The 11,356-nt window shown below is 35.4% G+C and overlaps 1 long non-coding RNA gene across 1 annotated transcript; it reads left to right on the forward strand.

The window, feature by feature from the left end:
* Positions 1-5,219: 5,219 nt before the first annotated feature.
* LOC127105142 (uncharacterized) lies at positions 5,220-7,087 on the forward strand. Its single transcript, XR_007794913.1, has 2 exons — positions 5,220-6,302; positions 6,542-7,087. It is a non-coding gene; the product is annotated as an uncharacterized LOC127105142 (long non-coding RNA).
* The last annotated feature ends 4,269 nt before the right edge of the window (positions 7,088-11,356 follow it).

Below are 11,356 nucleotides of genomic sequence, written 5' to 3' on the forward strand. Positions count from 1 at the left end.
TTAAGTATACTGAATATTCTGACACCTCCTATATTCGAAGATGATAATTTGCGTGAGCCATACATGGATGACAGTCTGAGAGAATGTCTAGCACTAACCCCAAACCCAATGCCATGCCCCGAGAAACCTTCAATAGAACTCAAAACACTACCCAAAAATCTAAGGTATGAATTCCTAGATACCGAGCTTGAAAGACCAGTTATAGTCAATGCTGATTTAGGACAAATAGAAATCGAAAAGTTACTCCATGTCTTAAGAAAATATCCAACAACTTTAGGCTATAACATCTCCGACCTAAAAGGAATAAGTCCCTCTATATGTATGCATCATATTATGCTAGAAGAGGATTGTAAAACCTCTAGAGTGCATCAGAGAAGAGTAAATCCCATCTTGAGTGATGTAGTCAAAAAAGAGGTACAAAAGCTATTAGAAGCCAAAATTATATACTCGATACCCAACAGTAATTGGGTCAGCCCGATACATGTCGTTCTAAAGAAGGGAGGTGTTACCATTTTTAGTAATGAGAAGGACGAATCCGTAGCAAAAAGAACTCAAACTGGATGGAGAATGTGCATAAACTATAGAAAATTAAATAAATCCACTCGTAAAGATCACTTTCCATTACCTTTTATTGATCAAATGCTTGAACGACTGGCTAAACATCCTCACTTATGCTATTTAGACGAATACTCAGGATTATTTCAAATTCCTATCCATCCTGATGACCAAGAAAATACTACTTTCACATGTCCTTATGGTACATTTGCCTATCGACGAATGCCGTTTGGACTGTGTAATGCCCCTGCAACATTTCAGAGATGCATGATGTCGATCTTTGCTGATTTTATAGACGACATTATGGAGTACTTATGGACGACTTCTATGCTTATGGGCAAAGCTTTGAAGGATGTCTTTCGTGCAAGGCCTTCCACTCCGAGTCATAGCCCCAACACTAACTATGTTAGTGATTGATGGTTCAAGCACTAGAGGATTTCCCCCCACATATGTTATAGTGGCATAATTCCAGGGTACAAACTTAATACTTTTATAAGGAAATGGCAATGAAACATGGAAGGCAATATGGTCTTTTAACTTTGTTGATATCTGAACTGGTATCTGGAATAACATCGGAACTGGTATCTGAATCGACATATAAGAAGACATGGGTACAAGATTTTGGAATGATGTATGCGCCTCTCCTCTTTGATAAGGAATCTCAAAGGGTATGTGCCCCTGAAATTCTATAGTTGAAGCGTCATTCGTCTTGCTTGAGTATCCAATTTGAACCAAACCTTGGTTCATCATTTGTTGGAAACACCTCTTCATCTTTTCACATTTTTCTGGATTAGACAAACAAACCTTGCAATCAACATGTAACTCTTCAAATGGCTCGTAGCCAATCAATTTTGCATATATTCTAGACATAAGAGTTTTTACTTGGTCCACCCTCTAGATTAAGACATTATCCTCTAATTTTTCAATGGCATTGATAGTTGGACCATCGTGTCCTGACATTGGATTAATCTTGAGGTTTGGATTTTTGGTAGCAAAAGAAATAAATTTACGGTCAAGCAAGTCTTGGACCTTAAACCTGAGAGCCAAGCATTTCTCGATAGTATGCCCCAGTGAACCAGTATGAAAATCCCATCTAGCATTGGCATCATATCCATGTGGAAGAGGTGTTAGTGAGGGAGGAAGAGGTCTAGTCTCCACCAACCCTCTTGATAGTAAGTATGGTAGGATTTGAGTATACGTCATGGGTATAGGGTCAAAGTCCTTCCTTGGTTTTTGCTAATTCCTACGGGGATACCCATTCTTTTGTTGATTCTAAGAAGGTGGTACCCTAGGCTATTGAGCTTGAGGCTTAAAGTATTCCTGCTGTGGGTATTGATTAGGATTTATAGTAGCCACATAAGGTTTGTAAGGCATGTGGGAATACCTGTAGCGATGCATTAATGACCATCGGGCTATGGATAAACCCGACGTCTATTGAAAAATCAGAGTCACCACCGCGCCTTATTTATTTCCAAAGGAAAAGGGAAAAGTACGAACAAAACCCACAGATAAGAAGTTTTCAAATCAAAACTAATAAAATGCCAGAGATTACAGGTAAGGGGGTTGGTTACACAGAGGGAAGGTATTAGCATCGAAAGTGTCTTAGGTACTCCTAAGGAGCCTTTTTTTGTGTGCAAGTGTTTTTAGTTGAAAGGATGTTTGATAAAAATAGAATGGGGGGGGGGGGGGGATGAGAAAAGAATTCATTTATTATATTTTTGTGTTTGACAAGACCTTTGGTCTTATGCCTACATACCAACATAAAAATGAGGGATCAAAATCCCGTAGTTCGTGGTAAAAATTTCAAAGAAGTTGATAGATTAGTATTAACAAAAGTTTAAAATAAAAAGGCACAAAATGGCCAAAATATTTAAATAAAGTTATTAATTCTTTTTGTCTTTTGATATTGAAGTCAATATGATTAAGTTTATTCACAAGTTTGATTTAAGAAAAGGTTTGAAAATTCATTGGCATAAGGCCAAAGTTTATACTTATTAAAACATGTCTAAGTTGAAAACACGAGCAAAAAAGGTTTTGAAAAGAGGAAGAGGTTTTGAAATTTTAGAAGTGAGAGGAGATGAAGGGACTACCCTAAACAAAAATTAAAAGTTAAGAGTGAAAAGATCTGACCAATGGGAAGCAATCCACAAGACAATAATGTCATATAGAAACCTATTTCCTTTGGACTCATGAGTAAACAATAAGCATAAGCAACATCCAAGCAATGCGAATAACAAGGAATCAAATAAAGATAGCCATAATATCCAAACAAGCACTCCAATATCTTCAAATGTATCAGATGAAATATTTCCCTGACAAACTCACAGAAATAATCATTAGACACCAATAATAATAACAAGCACATAGATAAAGTAATAGATGAACCAATATCACTTCAAGGTTTGCATCAGATGAAAGACACTATCAAGTATAACTCAGTCTCAAAATAATGGCATTGGCCAAGTCCTTCAGACCAAGGCAATGTTTCCTACTTCTAAGTCCAAGAGCTCAGATCAAGTCCAACAGAGGTCCAACAGTCCACTAACATATTTTTTTAGGGTTTTTGTTGTTATTAAGTATTTTAAGGTCCTAAGACCACACACATAACAAAATTACAAGCACACAATGTATACAAGCACGAGTGATATGGCTCAAGTGAGCAAAATAAAAAATGACTGAAACATAAACATCTTGCATGAAATGTAAATGACAATGAATGATAAAAGTACTTGAATTTAAATTGCATTAAGTAAATGAGTTGAAAGTAAAATAATGTTAATAAGGAGTTAGTCAATTGTTAGTGAACAATTTAATTGTTTAAGTCATTCTTTGGAGAACACTCAACCATCCATTCACAAGTATGAAGACCTAAACCAAGACATCATCTGTGAGAAGGGCTCCAACTTGGATAAATCAACAAGTATGCCACTAGCTCTCACAAATGGAAAAAAGGTCCAGTCTTCACACAATGGAATGAAGAATGAGAGACTTATAATCTCACTTACTATAATGTTGTGCCTTGTGGGACAAATTTAGCTATATGTTAAGCAATCGTAGTTAGACTTATGTAGAAGTAACAACTATCTAAGGCCGGGCAGTAAAGATATTGATGTTAAGACATGTTAGAGACTTGGTACAAAGAACCAAGCTCCTAAAACAGACCACACACAAAAATAAAGTGGGAAGGGCCTATCTCAGTCAGACTCATGTTGATTCATCTAACACAAAGTCATTGATGAATTAACTAACATTAGACATGAAGAGAATTCATTGGTCAATGAGGGATTGGGGAAGAATAGGGATGAAGATGAAGAGAGAAGGGGAAATAGAAACCCAAATTGATCACAGGAGGAATTTTATCTAATCAATACTATCCATTCATCTTGAGGGATGAAATGTACATTTCATCAACCCCCTAAATCCAATAGTATTGATAAAATAAAAGTTCAAATCAACCATGACCAAGGCCAAACAGAAGGTCAAACATCACAAAGTCAATCAAATTTCTCAACAATATTTTTAAACAATTAAACAAATAAAAATCAATTCTAAAATCAATTAAAATGCATTTTTAAATGGAAAAAACCTCAAATCCCTTCAAATCACCAAATAATTGGCCAAGGGATTTATCATAGGTCAAACAAGGTCAAATGACCTTAGACAACTTTTTTTAGAGTTTTTGGAAAGTTAGAAGTATTTTAAAATATTTAAAAACAAGTCCAAAATCATTTAATTCAATGGAAGAGGAAAATATTTAATTATATTTGGTGAAAGTCCCATATTTTTTGGATCAAAAATGAATTTAATATGAATTAAACAAAATAAAGGGGTTAAACATAAAATTATAAGAAAAAAAACAAGGGCCATCAGATCTCCCTCATTAATTAAGGTGGCAGATGTAAGACCCCAATTTTGATCCTAAGATCCCTCATGTTATCTCACCATTTGCATTGGCTTTGGGATCAAACCTTGGCATCCTCCTTACCCATTGTCGTACCCCAATTTTGTCCGGGTTTATTTTAATTTTTCTAAAAAAAAAAAATCAATTTCTTTTTTTAATTTAGCATCATATGCATAACATGACATACATTTGCATCATGAATAAACACATGAAATGTCGGTCAGAATGAATTTATTTGAGAATACAGAAAAAATCGGTTGAATCGTTAAAATTTGAGGAAAGACTGTATTTTTAATAAGTAGGTTTTGTGCCGACAATTTTAGTGTGACTGGTTTATTTTTTTTTCGAATTAAATTTGTACTCGATCTTTATTTTTAATTGGTCAAATATTTTTTAGAATAATATTAAAATTAGTTAGAGTTTTTTTTTAAGTGTTAATTAGTTTAGAAAAAATTAGTTATTTAATTAAGAATTAGTTAGAGTTAGTTTTAAATATTAGTTAGTTTTTTAGCTATTTTAATTAGGTATTAGTTAATTTAAATAATTAGTTTTTTATATTAGTTAGATTTTTTCTAAAATAGTAGTTAATTTTAGTTTTTAAATATTCATTAGTTTTTTATATTAGTTAGATTTTTTCTAAAAAATATTAGTTAATTTTTGTTTATAAATATTAGTTAATTTTCTTTTTTTATATATTAGATAGATTTTTTAGGATAATTTTAAATATATATATTCTGCATTGGATTCCCTTTACAAAAGAAACAAAATCTCCCAACGTCTCTCTCCATTGTCCCTGCTCCACTCACTATTTACTCTGCTCCACTCAACCTGCCTCTCTCTCGTACCAGCAAAAAATGACAAAAAGAAAGAATACAAAAGGAGATTCACCCTTCTCTCTCAAAATACGCTCCCTCTCTCAGAAAATCCAACAAATCTCCCAAAAACCCTAAAGCCTTCAGACACACAATACCCTCTCTAACATCCCCCTCACACGACCCACTCTCGGATTCCATCCCTTCAACCTCCGAAATCATTTCCGCCTCCACCCTCTCTCATTATCCTCTCACACATCCCTCACTCAGCAGAAAACAAAAAAAATCCTCTCTTCTCTCACTCTTGGACAAACCTCTCTCAACTCTCTCTCAGAAAACCTAGCTCACCTCTCTCAACACCCACGTTTCTCACACTCTGAAAAACCCCCAGCTCACAAAATTCATTCCGTTTCTCTCACCCTACCGCCGCCGTCAACCACCATCTATCACCTAAACCCTCGCCGTCGCCACCACACCCTCAACCCAAGCCACCGTAAACCCTCCATCTTCTCTTAACCACCGAAAACCTTCCAATCGCTTTCGCACCATCAAAACCGTGAAAACCCACCTTATACTCCCTCGGATTCACACACAAACCAACAAATTGCCACGCAAAACCCATCTACAACCTCCACGCCGTAACATCTAAACCATCAATCGTCTTCCCCATTTCATCCGCCGAAATACACCGATTAACCTCCGCCTTGCAAAACCCCCAAATCCTCACTTCATTTCGTCCCTTTCGAAATTCACAAAAAAACCTTTCCGACGAACGTTACATCGTCACCGTCGCGTTTGAGTTGCAGTTCTGTTTGGTTTATACCTTGTTTTTAGTTTTCAATGAACCTTAAAGCAATTTCCAGGAAGGCTATTGAACCTGTACAAGTGGGAGAAACATATGAGCTGTTGTGAATTGCACTTGAAGGCCACGGGTAGAAACTCAGTTTCGAAGGGACGTCCCAAACAGCGAAGGAAGGACGATACGCCCCAACAGACTCAGAGCAGCGGACAGAAAGTGATAGCTTGGTCTTTGGGTAATATTTCTGTCAAGGCGTTAAATTTAAGTTTATGCTGTTTACATTTAATTTTGGGCAAGGATTCTGTTCATTGTTATATCCAGTATTTGTGTTACTATTATTCTCTTTAAGTCTTGCTAATTGCATCATGGTGATTTCATAGAAATATTGAACTTCATATTGAGTTGTATCGAAGCAGTTTGGCATTATTTACAAGGGATTTGGTACATGTTAACGATATCATTTTCTTGCTGCAGGATTAAATTTGTTTATAGTTACGGTAACAGTCCGTGTCGTGTTTCTTCTTGATATTATGCTGTTTACTATTATTCTCTTTAAGTCTTGCTAATTGCATCATGGTGATTTCATAGAAATATTGAACTTCATATTGAGTTGTATCGAAGCAGTTTGGCATTATTTACAAGGGATTTGGTACATGTTAACGATATCATTTTCTTGCTGCAGGATTAAATTTGTTTATAGTTACGGTAACAGTCCGTGTCGTGTTTCTTCTTGATATTATGCTGTTTGCTACAGCCACTGTTTTGATTCAAACTCGGTTGCATTAGTCCATGTTGGTTGTTGGTATTAGAATGTTGTAATGCTCTTTTCTAGGATATTCCCGATGCGATTGTGCTGTTGTCGTTATGTGTTGAAGTTGTCGTGTTTATTACAAGATTAATTGAGGATTTGATTTCATACTGTTATCAATTGTTTTGTTTGTTGACATCTTTGGGTAAAACACTAGGAGAAGTTGTATGTATTAAATGAGAGCTTCAGAATTAAAGTTTAAACTTATTATACATTGCAGGAACGTTGTTACCTTGATTGGTTAATTAGTAGAAATTTGCTAATTATTTTTCAGAATTGGTTTATTGATTAGTTGAACTTATTTGTTTAAATAATGGTGTGTACTTTGGTAAAATGCTGGCATGAGGTATTGGTTTAATAAGGCTCTTAATGGCGTGTTGTTCTCGCTTCTACACTTCGTTTTTGCTACTACCATGTGTTTAAGATGCTTCAGTAATTTCAGCCTCATTTTATAAGTGGTTTGTAGATATAACTTTGGTGCATGGTGAAAATTAGAACGAAGTGGTTGTAATTCAGTTCCCACGTAATTAGTGCTTCAATTATCCTGATTTCATATCTAATGCTACTATAAATTTCACAATTTTCCTTAGTAAAATAAGCATCCCATATATCATAAATAATTATATTCTTTGGATGATGATTAAATGAGGTGAAGTTTTTTTTAGTCAAACAAATATTCTATATGTCACAAATAATTATATATTTTATAATAGTAAAATAAAATAAATATTATTTTTATATAACTCGGGGTGAAAAGGAGATAGGAAGCGTACGCTTCATTATTTCTCAAGTACTCGAATAATTGGCGTACGCCATATTGCGCGAGTTCTTGTCACCCGATTAAATCTTAAATCACGATATTCAAATCACTTTTCAAAGTCAAGTATAATTTCCAAATTCAAGTAATTCAAATCAAATGTTCAAATTAATATAATTTCCAAATTCAAAACCACTTTTCAATTCAAATCATTTTCTAAAGAATTTTCCAAACATAAACTTAGAATGAAAAGGAGATAGGAGGTGTACACCTTACTATTTCTCAATTACTCGAATAATTGGCGTACGCCATATTGTGCGAGTTTTTGTCATTCAATTAAATCTATAATCATCACAATTTCATATCAATTTTTCAAATCAAATATAGGTTCTAAATTCAAATCATTTCTAAAAATCATAATATTTCAAAACATTTCTTTTAAATCAATTACAAATTTCAAATCCTTTTTAATTCCACATTTCAGATGAAAAGAGGATAGGAGGCGTACGCCTCACTATCTTTCGATTATTCGAATAATTGGCGTACGCCACATTGCTCGAGTTATCGTCATTTCAAATTAAAAACCTTAATCATAACACATTCAAACCTCATTTTCTAAACATTTCTACAAATTCCACAACCTTTTAATTCCTTATTTCAGATGAAAAGAGGATAGGAGGCGTACGCCTCCCTATCTTTCGATTATTCGAATAATTGGCGTACGCCACATTGCTCGAGTTTTCGTCATCAAACTTAAAACACAATCGAGCAACCTCAAATCATCGACCTTTCCAAACCTACCAATTCAAATCCAAACTATTTTCGAATCAAATACGACATCTAAACATATCTTTTACAATTTAAACCTCGGATGATAAAAGAGGGGGGGCGTACGCCTCACCATCTCTCGATTATTTGAACAATTGGCGTACGCCATATTGCACAAATTATCGACTTCCGATTAAAATACTTTAAATAAACTTGGATAAGGGAATAGGAGGCGCACGCCTCATTATTCCTTGAATAAAGCAAGTAGGAGGCGTACGCCTCACTACCGTGCATATTCAACATCCACAAACACAACTTTCAAAATAATTCGAACGAAAAAGGAATAGAAGGCGTTCGCCTTACTACTTCTCGAAAGAATTGGACGATTGGTGTACACCACATTGCTCAACCTTTCGTCGTTCTCCAAAAAACACCTTAACAAATCAAATCTAACTTCTCGCCCCCGAGCGATCGAAACCAAAATACCCAAACACATCAACTCAACTTGTCACCCCCGCGTGACCAAAACCCTTTCAAAGAGAACACTGTAAATCCTTTCTAATGCGCATAACAAACCAGTGCTAGGGCCTCCCCCGAGAGTAGACATGCCAGCGTTTAGCCGTTAGAACGCCGACTTACACAGTCGTTCATCAAAACAAAACCCACCAATTATTCGTAGTAGCCCGAACTACGAATGCTCTGATTTCCTTATTGCACTATAAGGATACGTAGGCAGGAGATTGCTGTATCTTCGCGAGCACACTAATAAAAAACCTCCCATTTCCCCCTCCTGAGGTCTTCATCCATATCTATCATCAATTTTAATCACTCGAAGCAAGCAGATAAACAGTCAATTAAACAGTCAAATAGCAAAATCAGACTAAGAGGTTCCCGTTGAGTACAACGGACGTAAGGGGTGCTAATACCTTCCCCTTGCGTAATCGACTCCCGAACCCGAATATGGTTGCGACGACCATTATTCTTATCTTTAAAGGTTTTCTCGATATTTTCCTATTCCTTCATTGGAATGAATAAAGTTCGGTGGCGACTCTATTTCGAACAACATTTTTTCCGCGTCCTATCGCGAGGGATCGCATTATCATCATTTTTTGAGGTGCGACACCCATCATTCATTGGGTTTGCATTGGGAGAGATCACCAGACACATTTGATTGTATCATACTTTGTTTTTCATTGTTTACTAACCAAAATGCCAAAAACACGTCAATGTATAACTTTGTTTCTTTTGTAGGTAGTATATACATCCACCTATGCCTCATTAAGCTTAGGGTTTGAGACCCTCAGTACAAGGAGATCAATTAAGAGATGGTTCACATTGGTTCTAGACATCATATATGGATCCCCATGATCTTCACTTATCATTTTGATCAAGAATTCATCAAGAGTTTGAAGCTTGTTTGCCTTGGAAGCCCTAATTCATCTAGGTATCTTGTGTGACTTCCTCAACAAGTTTCTTCAACAATTGATCAAGTATTTCAAGGTATACTTCATATTACATCATCTTATACATGTATTACCCTCCATGAGTCCAAAATATCAAGAGAACTTCAAGTTTGTTCAAGGTGGTTGACCAGAGAAAGTCAACTAGTCAAAACCGGGGTTCCCTAGACCCTATCTCCTACAAATTTTGTCATATGAAAATGATTCCAAGATCAAATTTACTCCTTAGGATATTCCAAACAAATTTCATGTTTACATCAAGATCTAGGTTTTCCTTGAAAGTCATTTTTTATGGTGAAAGATTATAGGTCATTTTGTTTGTGCCCTAGTTAGGAGGTCAACTTCCAAGGACCATAACTTGCTCAATTTTTATGAAATGAATACCATCCGAGTTCCATGATCAATTTAAATATTTCCTCTACAAATTTTATTCTTTGAGAAATTTCAAATTCAACTTTCAAGGGCATGTGCCAAGAGGAAACATTATAGGTCATTTTGGGCCATCACCATTGAACAAGCAATTTTTCTGAACCTCTAAAATGCATAACTCCCTCATGACAAATCCAAATGATGTCAAATTTGTTTCCAAATTGAATAGGGATGAAATAGATACAACTTTGGTGAAGAAACCATTTTCATTTGGAGCTCATAACAAAAGTTATTCAAGGTGGAAGAGGTGGTCATCTGACTTGGTACTTAGATAAATTTCAATTTTATTTAATTTCTCAAACTTCTACCTCAAAATTCATCATGATCCAAGATTCAAATGTAAAAGTGTCCAACATAAAATTTCCCCCTTGATTTTACCTTTCCTAAAAGTCCAAGTTCACCTCATTTGGACCAAGATTGAGGGACTTGCGCATGGTTCCTTTCATAGGTTTGTTTTGGCAAGATTTGAATTCAATTGTCCATTTCCTTTTGCATGCTTACATGTTATCATTTCAGGATCCATTGTACATGAATTGGAGTAAGATTACATCATTCTTTAGCCCAAATTATTGCCCATGCATCCATGCACCATTGTTACTAATTTTGGCAAATTTTCAAAGGGTGCAAAAATGAATTCAATTGCCTATATAAATAAGTCCTTTGCTTCAGAAACAACACACACACACGTTGCCCAAGCTTTCCCAAGGGATCTTAGAACCTCACACCATAGAATACCTTGAGGATTTCTTAGAAATCGAGTTTGAATTTCACCTTCTGTTTTAAAGTTCAAACTCCAAGGATTCATTGCCTTTTTCATCTCAATTGGTTACTACAAGTAAGAGGAAGAAGAACCAAGCAAATCCAGATCAAGATTAAGTTGAATTGAAGCTACCCGGAGGTAAAATTTCAAAAACTTCTCTTATTCGATTCTCCCTCATTTCTCAACTATTTTGATTGATTTTTTGTTGGATGAAGTCCTACCAATGTAGGAAACAAAATTGAGTTGCTTTAAGGTCAAATCGAAGCAACTCACATCATGAACCTCAATTCTCAAATCCATGTATCTT

This window comes from Lathyrus oleraceus, chromosome 7 (genome assembly GCF_024323335.1).
Source record: "Lathyrus oleraceus cultivar Zhongwan6 chromosome 7, CAAS_Psat_ZW6_1.0, whole genome shotgun sequence".
In the NCBI taxonomy this organism is placed as follows: Eukaryota; Viridiplantae; Streptophyta; class Magnoliopsida; order Fabales; family Fabaceae; genus Lathyrus; species Lathyrus oleraceus.